We start from the raw sequence: 18,170 nt of genomic DNA, 5'->3' as shown, positions 1-18,170 counted from the left end.
TTTTCAAAAGATGAAATCCAAATGTCCAACAGACACATGAAAAAATGTTCAGAACCACTAGCTGTCAGGGAAATGCAAATCAAAACCATAATGATGTTTCACCTTACCCCAGTTAGAATGGCTTTCACATGGAAGTCAACAAACAACAAATGCTGGTGAGGATGTGGGACAAAGGATACCCTAATCCACTGTTGGTGGGAATGCACAAACTGGTAAAACCACTATGGAAGTCAGTTTGGAGACACCTCAGAAATCTGAATATAGACCTACCATATAACCCAGCCATCCCACTCCTGGAAATCTACCAAAGGGAAATGAAAGCAGCAAATAAAAGAGTTATCTGCACTCTCATATTTATTGCTGCTCAAGTCACAATAGTTAAGACATGAAATCAACCTAAAATACAGCAAATACCATATATTCTCTCTAATCTGTGATAACTAATAGAATACCTAAAAGGAAATCTGTAAAAGCGAACTTGACACTTTGAGAAGCAATGACTTGAGCAGCTCTTGTCTGGACTGTGAAGAACAGTTTTTTTTTTTTTTCCTTTTTTTCCCCTTTATCTTCTTCATACTATTTGTTAGTATTTGTTATGGTTAGTCATATGTGTGTAAAGTTAATTGAAAATAGATCTCAGTAAAAAATAAGAATGGAAATAAGAGAGGGAGGAGGAAGTTTGTAACTATAAAGCTGTGTAGTTCTGTATACATTCCTATGGATTTACATCTAAGGATACAGTTTAAAAACTTGCCATGGGACCCCAAATCCCATTAAGTTGGGTGGTAAAAATGCCATATTAAGTGGTAAAATGATCATATTAAGTGCTAAAGTGATCATATAGATAGGATTAAGAGTTAAATGGATCATATAATTAAGATCAATGGTCTGATAATAATAATAGATAGAATTAAAAAGGAGAGAATGTTCCAACATGGGAAGCAGTTCATGCAGCAGACTCATAGAATGACAATCACTCTAAATAGTACTCTGACCTCAGAATCAACTCTTAAGGTATTCTGGTCTGGCTGAAAAGCCCATGAGAGCATTTCAGGCATGGAAAGCCAACACACCATGGCAAAAAAAAATACATCCTATATGAATGATCTCTGTGAGTGAGACCCCAGTGGAAAGAAGGGGCCATCAAAGAAGGATGTACTTTTCTCTGAATGGAGGAGAGAACTCCCACTTTGTTTATGATCTTATCTAGATACTGACAGAGACTGTGGATTCAAAAAGCTTCCATAGCCTTGGGAGCTCATGTGAAGAGCCTCAGATGATCACTGATGTCATACATAAGAGTGTTAATTCTTAAGTTAACAACAGGAATCACTGTGCACTTACTTCCCAGGCAGGATCTCTGTCTTCAATGAGTTGTATTATGAGAATTAATGGTAAAACTTGTTCTCAGTGTGTGTGTATGTGTGTGTGTGTGTGTGTGCAAATTGTTGAAATCTTTACTTAGTATAGAGCTGGTCTTCTGTGTATAAACTTAATTAAAAATGAATCTTAATGGAGAATGGGACTGGGAATGGGAGAGAGGAAATGGGGTGGGAGTAGGGGCAGGATGGCGGGTATGGTGGGAAGAATCACTAAATTCCTAAAGTTGTACTTATGAAATTTGTACTTATTAAATAAAAGGTTTCTTTGGGAAAGAAAAGAAATACATCTTTGATTTTTCTCTGATTGCTTCAGTTGTGCTTCTTAGTTATTGCAAATGAAAAATCACAAGGTACACACTGAGATGTGGAGTTATTGTCACAGGAATCTTTAATACTTAAAAAACTGCCTTTTGCAAAACATCCCAGGATGTGCTTAATTGGGAGAAAGGGCTAAATTTTCACAGCATTGCACCAATTTCTTCCCTCTGGCAATCATCAAGATTGGAAACTCTGGGGCCAGTGTTGTGATGTAGCAGGTAAAGCCACTGCCTACAGTGCCAGCGTCCCATATGGGTGCCAGTTCTAGTTCCAGCTACTCCACTTCCGATCCAGCTCTCTGCAATGACCTGGAAAAGCAGTAGAAGATGGTCCAAGTCCTTGGGCCCCTACACTCATGTGAGAGAGCCAGAAGAAGCTCCTGGCTCCTGGCTTCAGATCGGCACAGCTCTGGCCATTGTGGCCAATTGGGGAGTGAACCAGTGGATAGAAGACCTCTCTCTCTCTCTCTCTCTCTGCCTCTCCTTCTCTCTCTGTGTAACTCTTGACTTTCAAATAAATAATCTTAAAAAAAAAAAAAAAGATGTACTCTAATGGATTGAGTACATTTCAAAACATCACCAAACCCTTTATCCTACACAGTGTTCTTGGAAAAGCCAAGAAACATAGCTCCAAAGCCATTAAATGGAAAGTGAAAGTGATGCACCCTACTCTGCACCTGGCTCTGGTGAAGGGGCCATGTAAACTGTACAAAGGCAGCGCAGACACGCCCAGCAGGGCACCTGGAAGAGAGCAGCCCTCAGCCAGTGCTAGCTCTCCCCGCTCCTCTTACTGTTCCACCTGGCTTCCTGCTAATCCAGTCCAAAGCTCATGGGATCTGGCAGCAGCCTCATCTGTGAATGTTCACTAGAGCCCCACCAGGCTGGAGGGAGAGACTGTAGGGCAGGGACCCAGGCCAGGCTGCCAACACAGACACGACTCAGAATTCTAAAATGCTCTTCACATGCTTCCCCTGCAGAGAAGCATCTTGAAATAAAACGCTTGCCCTTTGTGCATGTCCCGTAGGAAGCCCTTGCTCCATCCACACAGCTGCCTACAGAGGAGCTGCCCGGGCTGCAGGCAAGTTCTCCTGTTCCTTTTCCTCCATCTGGCGTTCAATGTCTTGCACTGTGTACGGGAGAACAAGCAGGGCAGGGAATGAAGTAATAGTTCTCAGGGATGTGACAAAGTCCAGAGGCCTCGTGCCTTCCCGTGAGTGTGCTGTGCTCTCTCCCAGTGGCTCTCCCGCGCTGGCTCCGGGAGTAATGCACTCTGAGTGCTGGAACAACAGCAGTCGCCTCCACACAATGGCCACGGGAAGGCCAAGTGTCGCTGCTAATTTGCATCTGCACAGCGCAGCTTTCTCTATAATGCACACTTAATTACATTAGAGGCCCGGGGAGTAAATCACGCTCCCCTCGCTTGTTGTCGGGGTCACCTCTTGCACGCAGACGTCCTGCCCTATCTCTGGGTTTATTGGTGATGAACATCAGCCATCGTCCTAAGGCTGCAATAACATCATCTACTGCCACAGGACACCAATTACACGGAGGGAAAGGCCTGGAAAACAATCTCTGGATCACAGTACCCTGAGCTGCCAGGGGCCAGAAACCGCACCTGAGCCATCTCTGCCTCAGAGACGCACACCCCGGAGCTCTTAAAACCCCCGCCTTGGGCCTCTCCGAGCTGGGGCCCGCTCACCGGCGCTGCTTTTAACCTCCCCTCCCCGGGTGACTGCTCCTGTCGTCAAGAACCGGGGGCGGGGGGCTGGAGCTGGTGATACTGAGTCCCCATGGCACCCCTACACACACAGCTGGCACCTTTCCTCCAGGCCGCCACACCCTGGGCCTCCTCTCCTCGGTTCCTTCTTCCCCAACAGCCCATCCCTGCCTCCAGATCATGACTTCGCCCATAGATTTATCAGCCCTGTGTGGAGCACCTACCATATGGCAGGAAACCCCACGCCCGGGACATCCTCCGTCGTCTTAGGTCTGCCACGCCCTTCCCCCCTGCACGGTTTTCTTAGCATTCCTAAAAGGTGTTGGGAATAGATAGGTGGACAAGTACTAGCAATAGCCAGGTGACCACGGTCAACAGCCGGAAATGATCGCTGTACCAGGCGATGCTGGCGACTCAGATTTGATCCTTCCGCAGGGTATGCACGTATCAAGTCATCACGCTCTGCCCCCAACTATGCACACTTTTTCACTCGAAATAAGGCATTGTGCCCTTGCAAGCAACACCTTCTGAGTAATTCAACCACAAGGGGGAGCCAAACAGCCATACTCTTCTCCAGAAACCCAGGTGGTGGACAAACCCTGCAGGCTCTCAGGGGGGCTCAAGAAGGACCCCTGGGAAGGTGGTCGATGATAAGTTAGAAATAGCTAAGTGTCAGCAGTGAAGGAACTCTCACTTCCTAGGCCTGAAATGCTTGGGAGCGGATGGAACCAAACAGAAAAACCCCATATTCTGCATGTAAGAAACAACAGGGCCTCACCCCCACTCAGCTCCCCTAGCACTGCCTGCTAAGACTGTGAAACGAAGCAGAGCGTGTCTGAAGAAGGAAAGTGCAAGCCACACTTTTAGAAATTTTTGTCAAGATCATTTCAGGAGAGCAACTAGACTAGATGGATTTTATTTAAGTTGTAGGCACAGTGGTGACACTCAGCCGTGTCTGTTGGGTCTCACACGCATTTGATGACAAATGCTGCATGACTTGCCCATTTAGCAATTTGGAAGTCAGTATTTAATTCTCTAGTAATCCTCCAGGTCGTGTTACTTCTAGAATTATCTCTTAATCTTCTTAAGTAATGGATGGCTGTCCAGAAAAAAAATAGATTTACGTGTATTAATTGGCCACCGTCATATTATCATATCTTACCCTCTTTTATGGTATGATTTATTCTGTCTTCTGTATTTCAGAAGGATTATAATGGAATGTATTTGATAAAGAAGACACATGGCTTTTTAAAAGAAAAAAAGACCTCTGACCAACCTCTCAGCCTGAGGACCGGCTGCCCACTGGAAGGCGGACACGGCTTACTGTGCACGCCCGGCACACCCAGAGCCTTTCTGGCCAGTGCTTCCCCTCTGCCATCATCTGTAAAACCACCCCCAGAGGGGGGCCAGGCACGAGAGTGTACCTGGGACACAGCTTGGACTCCACCTTGTGATGCCCTCCTACCCTGCTCTCCCACCTTCTTACATCCTCATCCTACACTCGTGCCGTTTGCCCAGAAGCCACGTCATCCAGGGGAGGCCTGGTCACAGGGACTCCACCTGGGGGTAGAATTCACCACGTCACCTCCCCTGCCACAGGCCCGCCCCAGACACTCTGCACGCCACATGCTCTGAACACTGCTCCAACGGTGTTGTCGTCACCAGTCCTGTACCAGATACCCCTCCAGGCAGGGGAGCCAGGGCAGCAGTACAGGGTCACCTGCAGTGCCCCAGCTCACCCCTCCCCAGACCTCCCTGAGCGCCCAACCCCACTGATGAGCCGTCTGTGGCCTCTGCTGAACACTTGCTGCCCCACAAGGCTGCCCCAGCTTTGAGCTACACCTGGTTCTCCACGAAGGCATCTGCCTCTGGCCCTGCAGAAAGCTGAAGCCAGAGAAATGGCCCTGAATCTTCTTTCCAGCAGACTTCTACCGGCAGCCCCGACACCTCTGGGGAGAGCTCTCCCACTTCCTGGTTGCACCCCTGAAGATGCCTGGCTCAGTGCGGTGAGCCAGGGACTATTTCCGGCCGTAGTCTGAGCTCCCTACACCTGTTGCTGCGGCCTAGCCTGCATGAACTTGGGAGCAGCAGGTCAGCCTGCTCTTTCTTGTACACCTGGTGCCACCTTGTTTCCCAGACTGTTTTCTGTGAATGGCTCAGGAGCCTGGGCTCCCTAACACTGGATGCTTATTGCTGGGAGTGATAGCTCATCCCCACCTGCTGCCCCTGCTGCTCCCTCTGTCTCTTCCATACACACAGGTTGGTGCCTGTCAGCCAGAACCCACAGAGCTTGGTCTGCCTGATTCTGGGCCTGCCTCAGCTCTGGCAACAATGACAGGTTCCCCGAGCGAATGGAAATGGCACTAGGGCCAGTGCTGTAGAATAGCTGGTAAAGCCGCCACCTACAGTGCCTGCATCCCATATGGGCGCTGGTTCGAGTCCTGGATGCTCCACTTTCGATCCAGCTTCTGCTGTGGCCTGGGAAAGCAGTAGAAGATGGCCCAAGTCCTTGGACCCCTGCACCTGTGTGGAACACCCGGAAGAAGCTCCTGGCTTCAGATTGGTGCAGCTCCAGCCATTGCAGCCATCTGGGGAATGAACCAGCGAATGGAAGAACTCTCTGTCTCTCTCTCTGTCTCTGTCTCTCTCTCTCTCTTTCTCTCTCTCTCTCTGTCTGCCTCTCTGTAACTCTGTCTTTCAAATAAATAAATCTTAGAAAGAAATGGCACTCCCCAGCCATGACAGCAGATGTGTGCACTGTGGCAGGCAGTGGCAAGGCGAAGCCATGCCCAGTTTCTTGGGGAGGCGACGATGGCTGTAGATACCTCCCAGAGGCTGAGTGGCTGCACAAAGGGGCTTCAAGAAGTTCGTAGACAGTGAATAGTATGAAAAAACTAGGCATCTCATCTCGTGTTCTCATTCCATTTTCCATCAGCTTTCTGAAGTCTGCCTACATAGAGCCATTCATTCATTCGCTCGTTCCTAGACAAGAGGAATTACAGCAGATGATCAAAGCAAAGGCTCCTAAGTCAGACAGAGCTGGGATTTGACCTTGGTTCTTCCATTAAGAAAGCTGGGTGACCCTGGGGAAGCCACCCGGTTCCCTCCCTCCTTTAAAGATTGTAGTGAAGATTAGATCAGGTGCTGCGCACAGCATGGTTACCTCTGCAAGTCTCACAGGGCAGACCCTCTTATCCCCATTTTACAGACCAGGAACCTGAGGCAGGACCAAGAAGGGAAGGTTGCTTCCCGAGTTTGCACAGCTTTGCCATTGGCAGAAGCTGGACACAGAATATACTCCTCTGACTCGCCAGCCTCTGCTTCTTCCCTGTTCGCACGGGGTTCCTCTTGCAGGACCAGGCATCACACTGCTCCCAAAGCCCAGTTTCAGCATCCTCCGAAGCTGTGGCTGCTCTCTGTCCTGGCTTCCTGGCTCCGACTACCAGCTAGGTTTGCAGAGGACAAAACTCCACACCCTGCCAGCCACTCACGCACGTGCAGTGAGCACAAGATGCTGCCCCCGCTCTGAGCTTTCTCTGGCTTCGAGAAGTGACCTGGCAGCTCTCTCCTGCTGCAGGATCCTGCTCATAGGGGCCTTGTGCTCCAAGCAGGTGCCTGGTTGGTTTCCTGCAGCCAGAGACACACCCCTGTGTGAGCCCTTCAGCTGGCTCTTAAGGGGCCCTGGCCCACTTCACACCCCCCTGTCTGCTCCCCTCGGCTCAGGACAGGGGCCTTCTGGGCTTCGTGGTTATCTTTGCCTTGTGACTAGAGGACAACCTCTACCCCCACCCTGAGCACTTGTCTGGGAGTAGCCATCTCCACGCAATGGGCAAAGGGGTAGATTTGTACGACTCTAGGGGTGGTGAGAGCATCGGACTCACCTTCAGTGGTTGGTGCAAACTATCTTCCTAGGAGAGCTCCTGACTCAGAAGAGCCGCAGTGAGCCCCAGCAAGCTGCACTGCTACCTCTGGGGGCCCAGCAAGCTGCACTGCTACCTCTGGGGGCTCCTGAGCCTGGCCCCGGAGGCCATGGTGCTGTGATGCCCCTGCCTTGGGCCCTGGGGCCTTGGGGTGGGACTCCAGCCACTACAGCTCAACTAGGACTCCCAAGGTGAAACTGATGAAGCACAGGCTTCCACGGGTGAGGACGCTGGTTCCCAGCCCAGCTGCTCCATTTTCTAGCTATGTACTTGGGGTCCAATCGACTCACCATCTGCGAGTCCCCACTACCCTGTCCTGTGTCTCCTACCTTGTGCTTAACTTGGTTATCGTGAGGATTCAGCAAGGCCTTGAACCTCAGCAGAATGGCCCAGAGCTGGGACACCGAGCCCCCTTGTCTCTGCGTGCATCTTGACCAGGCTCTCTAGGCTGTGTGTGTGCCCCCCATTTGCTGCAGCACCTTGAGGCTATCTGGGGAGGCCTCCCCCCCACAGGCTGTGAGCACCCCTCTTTTTATTTCCACAGCCTAAGAGGAACCCAGCACACACCAAGGTCTCTGTGAAGAGCAGGTCTACTGAAACAGGAGAAGCCTGTCAGTGTGTCCTTCCACCCTGGGCCCTTGGTCAGCTCAGGGGAGCATAGCAACACCTCCCACATTCACCGACCAACTACTTGGTCCCAGGCCCTGTGTGCTGAGGGCTTGGTGTCCCTTACTTCTTTTTCAAAAAAAAATTTGTATTCATTTTTCTGAAAGGCAGAGTTACAGAGAGAGGGGAGGAGGAGGAGGAGGAGGAGGAGGAGGAGGAGGGAGGAAAGACAGAGGCAGTGAGAGACTTTCCATCTGCTGGTTCACTCCCCAAATGGCTACTACAGCCGGGGCTGGGGCGAGACAGAGCCGGGAGCTTCTTCCGGGTCTCCCACGTGGGTGCAGGAGCCCAAGGACTTGGGCCGTCTTCCACTGCTTTCCCAGGCCATAGCAGAGAGCTGGATTGGAAGTGGAGCAGCCGGGACTCAAGCCGAGGCCCACATGGGATGCCAGCGGTGCAGGCAGGGGTTTTACCTTCTATACCACAGCACACCTATACCTCACTTCTAATCCTTACTTCATCTCTGTGGGTGCAGATGAATAACCCTGACCCCTACATCCTGGTTTTGTTGTTGTTTTATTGTATTGTTGTTTTATTTTATTATTAGGAGGTAATAGTCTTGCCCAGAGTCAACTTAGGACCAAGACCCAAATCCCTAACCCCCGAGCCAGCCCTTCCTCTGCAGCAGCAGCTCCGTCCCATAACTGAGACCCTGCTCCTCTGCCCGTCCCCAGGTCTGTGGAAGCCAGGGCGATGGGGACAGAGGAAGCCAAGCACACCTTGGCTCCTGCAGTGCGCCTTAAAGCCCGTCTGAGACGCATCGAGACTTCCCTGCAGACTGAAGCCATCCAACCACAGCCTTGTTTGGTGTTTCTCTGGGTCTAGCTCCAGGGCAGCTCCACAACCCTTGGCTAGGAATATTATCTCCAATAACTCACGCAGACAGCTGTGTAACCAAGGGGAGAGATAGATGGGTCCCGGAATCCCTTTCGCTGTAGATCACAACCCCCCCCCCCCACTCCCATGCCCTCCCCCAAGCTGCCCGGACAGAAAGAGGTCAATGATTAATTATGCCAAGATAAACAGAGTTAATTTTCTTCCTGGATAAAACTAATTACAACTGTGTTTGTTTTGGTAGGACACGGAATTACTGTCCCCGGTGACAAATCTTCCTAATTGAAAAGAGTGTTTATTTTACAGGGCTGGGGGGGTGGGGTCACTAAACAACAGTTAGCCAGCATTTTCCCGTTTTTCATCTGAAGAGGGACAGTGATTAGGTGTTGGCCTCGGAGGGATCTCCCTCACGCCTGCACCAGAGCCGAGGCAACAGCACTGGGCAGTTTGGGTGCGGGTTCCCTGGGGCTTGCGTGCCCCATGGTTAATTAGTAGCTGGGGAAACCATGGTAGCGCCCTCTCTGGCCGCCCAGTGAGTAGCGAGAAGTGTTTAGAATCCTGCCACCCTGGTATCATACCCTCCAGGAGAACCTGTGACCAGATGCACTTTTTTTTTTTTTTTTAAGCTTTACACAAGATCAGCCTCCACTGCTAAGGCCCTGTGGAAAGAGAAGACAGATGCAGAGTCCTTGCTCTCCCGGAGGCCTTGAGCACATGCAGGAGACCAGCAGTAGCCGTTCCCACAGACCCTGCTGCAGGAGGGCAGAAGCTGGGAGGCGGGCAGGCGGGCAGGTGGAGAAAGGGCGTGCTAGGTCCTCAGGCTGTGCACGGCCCAGCGTCCAGTTCGGGGACTGCTCTGAGAGAGCAGGGTGAGCTGAGGCAGGTGACTGCAGACGCGGCTGGAAAGATGGTTGATAGCTAGGTCAGCACAGGCTGGCATGGCCCTAAAGTCCCACAGACCGAGTGCCTGAGGACAACAGAGGCTTATTGCCTCCCAGTGCTGGAGGCTGCAAGTCAGGAATCAAGGCACCAGCAGGGGCGAGTTCCTCCAAAGCCCTCGCGGGGAAGCCTTCCTTGCGTCTCCCAGCTTCTGGGAGCTCCTGCAAGCTTTCATCCTCTGTAGCAACACAACTCCAGTCTCTGCCTCCACTCCACAAGGAGCATCCTCCCTCCGATACTGTGCTGTGTCCAAAGTCCCCTCTACCCACATGGATGGGCCAAGAGCCCACCTCCTCTGGGATGACTTCATCTTAGCCAGTCACATCTCAAGAGCTCCATTCCCAAATCAGTTCACATTCTCCAGCCGAAGTTTTGGGGGCGCACGATCTGATCCACAACAGAGGTCCCAGGGGCTGCTGTCAGGGGAGGTTGGCTCTGCAAGCAGAGGAAGCGCTGAAGGGCTGTGACTGGTGGAGTTTTGTCTGTCCTAGGTCTCACGTGGAGGACTGAGGGGTGAGCACAATCCAAAGGGAGAGGACCAGCGAGGGAAATGTCGCTGTGACAATCCAGGTGAGTCTTGGTCCTACCGGAAGCCCGACAGCAGCAGAAAACGTGGGCGCAAAGGCATCGGGGCGGGGATGCTTAGCGTTCCCCAACTCTGTGATCTGAAAAACACAGGGATCCTGGGATGTTGGAGGAGCAAGGCCAAGGGAGCGGCGCGGCGCTCACAGAGGAAAGCAGGTGGGCGGAGAAACGAACTCACTCTGGGACAAGGAGCTCTTGTGCTCTCGGGAACATTCAGAGGAACGCTTTCATCCCAAGATAGGGATGTAGGCGCCAGCGCGAAATCGATGACAGCTGAAGTAGGGAAAAGGCTCCGACTCCAGGAAGACCCAGGGTGAGAAGAGAGTGAGGTGGGAGGCACCTGTCACACCAGAGCTTCGCAGCCGGAGGCGCTGAGGAATCGGCCGACAAAGTGCGGTCACGGGGCAGGGCAACAGAGGCAGCAGGCAAGGTCGCGTCCCCAGACCTCCTAGCCCCGAGCCTGCCACCGTGCTGTGCACAGCCCTGCTGGCGCCTGCCTCGCCTTCCGCCCAGGGCCGACTGACTGCCCAGCGTGCACGGCCCGCTTCTCTTAGGCTCCTCACCATCTCCCTGGGATGGCTTTGGCACAAAGCAAGTGCTTGTTGCTAAACGAGTGACGGAGCCGATCACCACCAAACATTCATCTAATGCCCTTGTATGATAGACCAATAAAACAAGTGCTTGCTGGATGTTGATGAAAGGAGAGGAGGAAGAAAGGAGACCAGAGCTGGTCAGGAGAGGCGGTGAGACTGGCTGGGCTGGGCTGGGCTGGCAGTCAGGAGGCCTCCATCCCTGCCCTCCCTGGGGAAATTGCTGAGCCTTCTAGGCTGCGTGTCCTCTGGGAAGGCAGGGTGCAGGCTATGTGCTTCCCCAGGCCCCTGGCCTCCAGTGTGAAAACAGCACGCCCAGGAGAAAGCTCTAATTCTTTCCACGACTGCACGTAGGCCTACCATTCATTCTCCCAGTGGATCATCCCGGCTCACACAGGAGAAACCCGGGCCCAGGGGCATTTTGACTTGCCCAAGGACGGCGAGCAGACAGGACAGGGCAGGAGGATTGGCCGGCTAGGAGCAAGAGAGCACCCTCGCGGTCGGGTGGCAGGAGGCAGCCTCGGGGCGCTGCTGAGAACAGCAGGTCGCCCAGGTAGCAGTCTGGATTCGAGGAACAGCGCGTTCCGCACGTTTTGACTTCTTGGGGCCTGCAGTTGTGGCGACCTCAAGAAGCGGGTCTTTCCCGTGGCTTCCCCTTCCCAGAGCTCCCGGGGCAGTGGCTGCATCTCCGCCTCGCCAGGTCTTCATTCCCGAGTCCCGGGTCCGCTTCATCCCGACCGACGCGCTGCAAAGCCTTTTTCCTGAATCAGTCACTCGCGGAGCTTGGAGCTTTCAAAAAAAAAAAAAAAAGCGTCCTCCTGGGTCGCCCCGCAAACCCACCGCTTCCGAATCTCCAGGGCGCCGCTGCGCGCAGGCGACGATGGCAAACTTCCCCGGTGAGCCGGGCGCTAGCGCAGCCGTCACCTGCTTTTCGGAGGCCGCGCCTGCCGCCTGCTGCGCACAGACGGTACTGCAGGGACCCGCGGGCCCGCGCCGCTCAGACCCGCCTGACTGCCCGCCGGGCTCTCTCGGCCTCGGGTAGTGGAACCGGGGGCGCGTACAAAGACCGGGCAGGAATCCAGCGCCAAATGCGGGGGTTCTCCAGGAAGAGCAAAAATAACTTCCCCCTTTGCTGTTGTCGGTGGGGGAATGTCCTTGTGTGATGCGGAGATGGTTTTCGGAGTTAACAGAGAGCCAGGGTGAGGAAAGGGGGCCCGCAGGACGTGGGTGAGACGAGAAGCGGGCGTGTTTGCGTTCATTGAGAGTTTTTTTTCCAGGTGCCAGAGAGCCTGCCCGGCAGTAAAGAGCAGGTGGCACCGACGCTAATCCTTTGGCCGAGCAGACCAGGCGCGGACACGATGGCGCGCTTTGTCTATACTAACGCTTTGTCTATACACCAAGCCACGGAGAAAGGAACCATTAACGTCACACGGCGCGAAGAGGTACTTGGTGCCACTCCCCTGGACACGGCTCTCAGAGCTCTGAGGCAGCGCTGCATCTGCATAAAATGGATGTGAGCTGGGCCGGCGCTGTGGCATAGCGGGTAAAGCCGCGTCCTGCAGTGCCGGCATCCCATATGGGTGTTGGTTCGAGACCCAGCTGCCCCTCTTCCAATCCAGCTCTCTGCTATGGCCTGGGATAGCAGTTCCTTGGGCCCCTGCACCTGTGTGGGAGACCTGGAAGAAGCTCCTGGCTCCTGGCTTCCAATTGGCGCAGCTCCAGCCATTGTGGCCAATTGGGGAGTGAACCAGTGGATGGAAGACCTCTCTCTCTCTCCTCTGTGTACCCCTTACTTTCAAATAAATAAATAAATATTTTTTTTAAAAATGGATGTGAGCTGTTCTGGCCCCATCACGAAGTGGGTTGGTGGAGAGGCTCTTAGGGAACGGGGAAGCACTCTGGACACACAAGCAGAAGTGTTTGGGAAAACGTCAGGGGCGACAGCAAGGGAACTGAGGAGAATGGAGCTTGCTGTGGACCAGACAGACACAGGTGAGATGTCTGCATCTTTGTTTAGGCACGGGAACTGTGCCTCAGTTTCCTCCTCTGTAAAATGGGTGTGTGAAAGCGTTACCATCTCACAGATTGTAAAGAGCAATCGAGCTCAAGTTTGGGCAGCACTCAGCACAGTGCCTCTCTCCATAGTCAGCAGCTGCTGTCAGCAGAGCAGACATGACAGTTTATGGAGAAGCTTCCATTCCTAGGAGGACAGGGGCAGTCACGTGTCACATGGCAGCAGAGACACATGCCAGGAAATGGGTTGTTAGGTGGTTTTGTGGTTGTGCAAAGTTCACAGAGTGCACTTACACACACCAAGACAGCGGCGCAGGTCAGTCCCTCCCTGTGGCCTCTCCCTAAACAGGAGAGCTGTGAGGCTGCTGCCAGTGGAACAAGGCACACGGCTTTAGTAAGCAGAAGTACGCTGTAAAGGCGTATGTATCTAAGTGTGTGAGCAGTAACCAAGCGGCTGATGGTCAGGTGTTCCGTACTGTGCGGGCGTTACACGAGCATCATCACCAACTCTCAAATAGTCTGCTATGACTGCCAGCAACACCAAACAGCAAGTTTTGAGCTCCACTCTGTTTGGGGACCAGCATCATCCATGCAGTCTGTCATGGATTGAAAGTTGTGTGTCGCCTGACTGTAGTCCAGTTCATTTTCTCCAGCTACTCCTGTTAACCGTGAACTGTCCAGCACCTCAGTCCATCTCCTATCTCCAGGCAGGTGCCATCACATTCTTATCCATAACAGATACCAGAAGGCCATTCCAGCTCACAATCCTAACCCCAAGGCAATTTCAATAGCATTTCCTGGCCTCCATGTAAAGTCTGTGAACCTGAACCTCAAACAACAATAATAGGCAGGGGCTATGGCCTCGTCTTCTCCTCCTTTACTGGGTCCAGGGGCCGTCACATTGAGGGAAGAAGGGAATATAAGAGGGACAGCGGAGGTCATCTTAGATGAGTCTGCTTGTCCGTGTTCTTTGCCCTCACACTGGCTTGATCTGCTCCCCCACTGTCGGTGGCCTCTGCCAACAAGTTGGTCCCCCATTAGATGTGACATAAAGAGTTACAAGGGGGTCTTCCAAAGTTCATGGAAATGCACATTATGAAAAAATGCATGAATTTTAATGTTTTGCACCAAAATAAAAGACTCTTTTGATCCCGTTATTCCACAAGCTTTTTGAAGCATCCTTGAATGCGGGTTTGGAGGCAGATGTTCATCTTTATGCCAGTCCCTTCCATCACTGAGAGCCCCACAGAGAGGAGGAACCATGGCCCTGCTTTGTCCCAGCAGCTGACCATGCCCCCAGCTTGCTCTCTGGCTGGGTATCAAGGGTCCCCAGGAATCAGGGCTTCCTTTAACTCCTCTCTCCTGATAATTGCGCCCCATTAAACATGGAGGTCTCCTGCACCCTCAAAGGGCTGAAGTGAAGTTGGGGAGGTGGACACAGAACAGAGCATCTTCTTCTGCCTTGGAAAACTTCCCTGGGACCCTGCACTCCCTTCTCAAGTGGCTGCTCCACCAAGCTGCCAGACAGCAAAACCTTCAGGAAGAAGCAGATGGCAGAAGATTTGCATTTTTGACCCCAATGAAGTTACAAGAGCTGGAGTTAGCATCCATCTGACCTAAAACAAACAAACAATAAACAGGCAAAATGTTAGAAAGCACTTTTCAAGATGTAAGCACGCGATAACACGAAACCAGCGAAGTCAGCCCTGCAATCGTCCCAGCTGGCTGCCTTCAGTGAGGCGCCAGGCCGCAGGGCGGGAAAGGAAAGCTGAGCAGAGCCCAGCAGCCTCCTTGAGTTCAGGAGAGCTGAGACATCATGTGGTCTCAAGTTTATGGCCAGAGCAGTAAAGAGGAAAGATCTGCAGAGGACCCTACTCTGATACTCAGCCAAGCACTAACTAGCACATGCACGTGCAGAAAAACCCGGGAATGGGGGGAAATCGCTTGAGAAAATAAGAGAGCAGGTGCTCACACATGGCTGCCAACATCATTTCTTGCTCTCAGCCAGCCTGGGGAAATCAGAGTTCCGGGCACTGGTGGAGTGTGGAAGCAGGTCTTGCTCAGTGGTGGGGAACACAGCCCCAGACTGCTCAGAAATGTCCCCCAAATATCACCAGAGCAGGGCCTCAAAAACACAAGCTGCTTCTACGTGACTCAGGACAGCCCAGAGCAAAGCTCAAGAAGACTTCTGAAAATAAAAATCTCACTCTAGGAGGGCTGACGTCAAGTTGGGGGAGGTGGACACAGAACAGAGCACCTTCTTCTTTGGGAGATTTGTATGGGGATAGAAATAGATGCCAGTGCCTGGCATCTGATCGGAGAGCACCAGGTAGGCAAGGGAGCAAGAAAACACAGGGAGCACATCAATGCAGAACAATCCAGGGCCCGAGACAGGGTTAAAACTGGCAAGACTAAGACGCCAACATAACTGTTGTAACTGAATTCTTTACATTCAGAATTTAAGTTGAAACATGGAAGCCATCAAAAAAATCCTCAAATAAGACCTAAAGATGAAAACCACAATGTTCTTAGATAAAAAATGTTCTAAGAAGAAAAGATTAACAAACTTGAAGACACTTGAAAAACAGCAAATTAAATATAAAGTAAGAACAATGAAATAATAAATATCATGGCAGAAACCAATGAAACAGGAAACAGCACAACAATGAAACCAAGAGCTAATTCCTCAAGATCAATACAAGTGATCAATCTTTAGACAGGTTCAACAGAAAATAAAAGTCACAAGTTACAAAATTAGGAATGACACAGGTGTTGTAACTACAGATTCCACAATGTTTTAAAAAAGAGACTATTATGAGAAATTATATACCCACAAATTTGACAACTCAGCTGAAATGGACCAGTTCCTTAAAAGACACAAATTAACAATCTTTACACACACACAAAAAAATAGATAATCTTTCTAATATCTGTATATATTAATGAAACTGAATTTTTAGTTTAAATTTTTTTCAGAAGGAGAAATAAGTTTCCTCTCTATGAAAACTCCAGTCTCTTCATTTGTGAATTCTTTTACATAATAAAGAAAAGAACAATGCTAATTCCACACAAATTATTTCAGATAATTAAAGGGTGAATGCTACCCATGGCATCATTTTATACTACTGTTTCTCTGAGAGAAAATAGAGAATGATGTTACCAGAAAACTACAAATCAATTTCTTTTAAAAAAATGCAAACTTTTAGCAAATCAAACCCATATTATATTTTAACAAATAAAATCCAAAATATCAGAAGGATAATACATCATGTCCAAGTGGAATTTTTTCAAGGAATGTAGGTGAATTTAATATTCAGAAACCAATGCAAGTTCAGGATGTGCAAAAAATCAGCTGGAACCAATATGTACATTGAGAAGGATCGCAGGATATAAGATCAATGTCCGAAAACAATTGTATTTCTATATGCTATCAACAAACCATCAGAAATGGAATGTTTAAAAAGTTTACAGTAAGATCCATCAAAAAATACTAAACACCTAGAGTTCAATCTGGCTAAAGATAGGAAAGACCTGTGTTCAGAAGACTACAAAATATCACCGAGGGAAAACAGATGTAAAGAGACACACCTTCTCATGATTCAGATTCACCCTCAACATGTCAGCTCTTCCCAAAGTGGTCGACAGATGCATGCAATCTCAGTCAAAATCCCAGCAGGCTTTTGGTGTAAGTTGATAAACTGGTCCCAAAATTTGCATGTCAGTGTAAAGGACCAAGAAGAAGCCCAACTTTGAAAAAGAATAGCATTCGTTGGATAAATCTACCTGATTTCAAGACTTACTAGAGAGGTTTACATCCAGAATCTATAAAGAACTCTCAAACCTGATAAAAAGGAAACAAGTAACCCAGTAAAAAATGGGCAAAATGTGTGAACAGACATTTCACCAGAGGATGGATAGGGATGATAGATAAGCATGTAGAAAGGTGCTCATCATTAGTAGCAATTTTGAAACCACAGTGGGAAACCACTACACACCCGTAAAAATGGCTATCATCAAAAAGACTGATCATGCCAAGCACTGGCAGGCATGTGGACGAACAGAAATTCTGTACACTACTCATGGGATGGTAAAAAGGTAGAACTCCTTCGGAAAAGAGTTTGGCAGCTTCTTAGAATGGGTAGTTAGTTACTGTACATCCTAACCATTCCTTGGAAGAAGGTTAAACATATGTCCATACAAGACATGCATATGAATAACCATAGCAGTTTTACCCTGCACCCGCGTGGGAGACCTGGAAGAAGCTCCTGGCTCCTGGCTTCAAATTGGCGCAGCTCCGGCCACTGTGGCCATCTGGGGAGTGAACCAGCGGATGGAAGAGCTCTCTCTCTCTGTCTCTACTTCTCTCTGTAACTCTTTCAAATAAATAAAAGAAATCTTTAAAAAAAATAAAAAGAGTGCATATGGCACGATTCTGTGTTTATAATGCTCTAGAAAATGCAACCTAATCTGTAACAACAGGAAGACCACCGATTGCCTGGAAAGTGTGGGTGGGACATGGGATGGGGGAGTAATCACAAAACGGTGAATTTGTTCAAAGGAAACTTGCAGTGGCTTCAGGAGTATATCTACACATCAATACTTACGACATTGTAGTCAGAGTTAGAGAGAGAGAGAGAGGGAGAGACAGAGACAGAGATCTTCCATCTGTTGGTTCACTCCCTAGATGGCAGCAATGGCCAGAGCTGGGCCAGGCTGAAGCCAGGATCCAGGAGCTTCTTCCAGGTTTCCCACGTCGGTGACAGGGGCCCAAACACTTGAGCCATTGGCAGGGAGCTGGATGAGAGTGGAGCAGCCAGGACTTGAACTGGTGTCCATATGGGATGCTGGCATCACTTTTACCTGCTATGCCACAACACTGGCCCCCTGACAATGTATACTTTAGATATATGCAATTTTTCAATTATGCTGCAATAAAGTTTTCTTTAAAAAAAAAAAAAAAGATTGGGGTCAATGCTGTGGAGCTACCATTTGCCATGCTGGCATCGCATATGGGCAACAGTTTGAGTCCTAGCTGCTCCACTTCCCATCCAGCTCCCTGCTAATGTGCCTAGGAAAGCAATGGAAGGTAGCCCAAGTCCTTGGGCCCCTATACCCACGTGGGAGACCCAGAAAAAGTTTCTGGTTTCTGGCTTTGGCCTGGCCCAGCCTGAGCTGTTTTGGCCATTTGGGGAGTGATAAAGTGGAGG

General features: G+C 50.4%; 1 pseudogene; it reads left to right on the top strand.

The window, feature by feature from the left end:
- Positions 1-10,677, top strand: part of LOC133759081 (S-phase kinase-associated protein 1-like) — an 82,590-nt pseudogene extending 71,913 nt beyond the window's left edge.
- The last annotated feature ends 7,493 nt before the right edge of the window (positions 10,678-18,170 follow it).

The sequence above is a fragment of the Lepus europaeus genome, chromosome 5 (genome assembly GCF_033115175.1).
Source record: "Lepus europaeus isolate LE1 chromosome 5, mLepTim1.pri, whole genome shotgun sequence".
Classification (NCBI taxonomy): Eukaryota; Metazoa; Chordata; class Mammalia; order Lagomorpha; family Leporidae; genus Lepus; species Lepus europaeus.
Note: the sequence above shows the minus strand (reverse complement) of the source record. Positions and strands in the feature narration are given on the sequence as shown.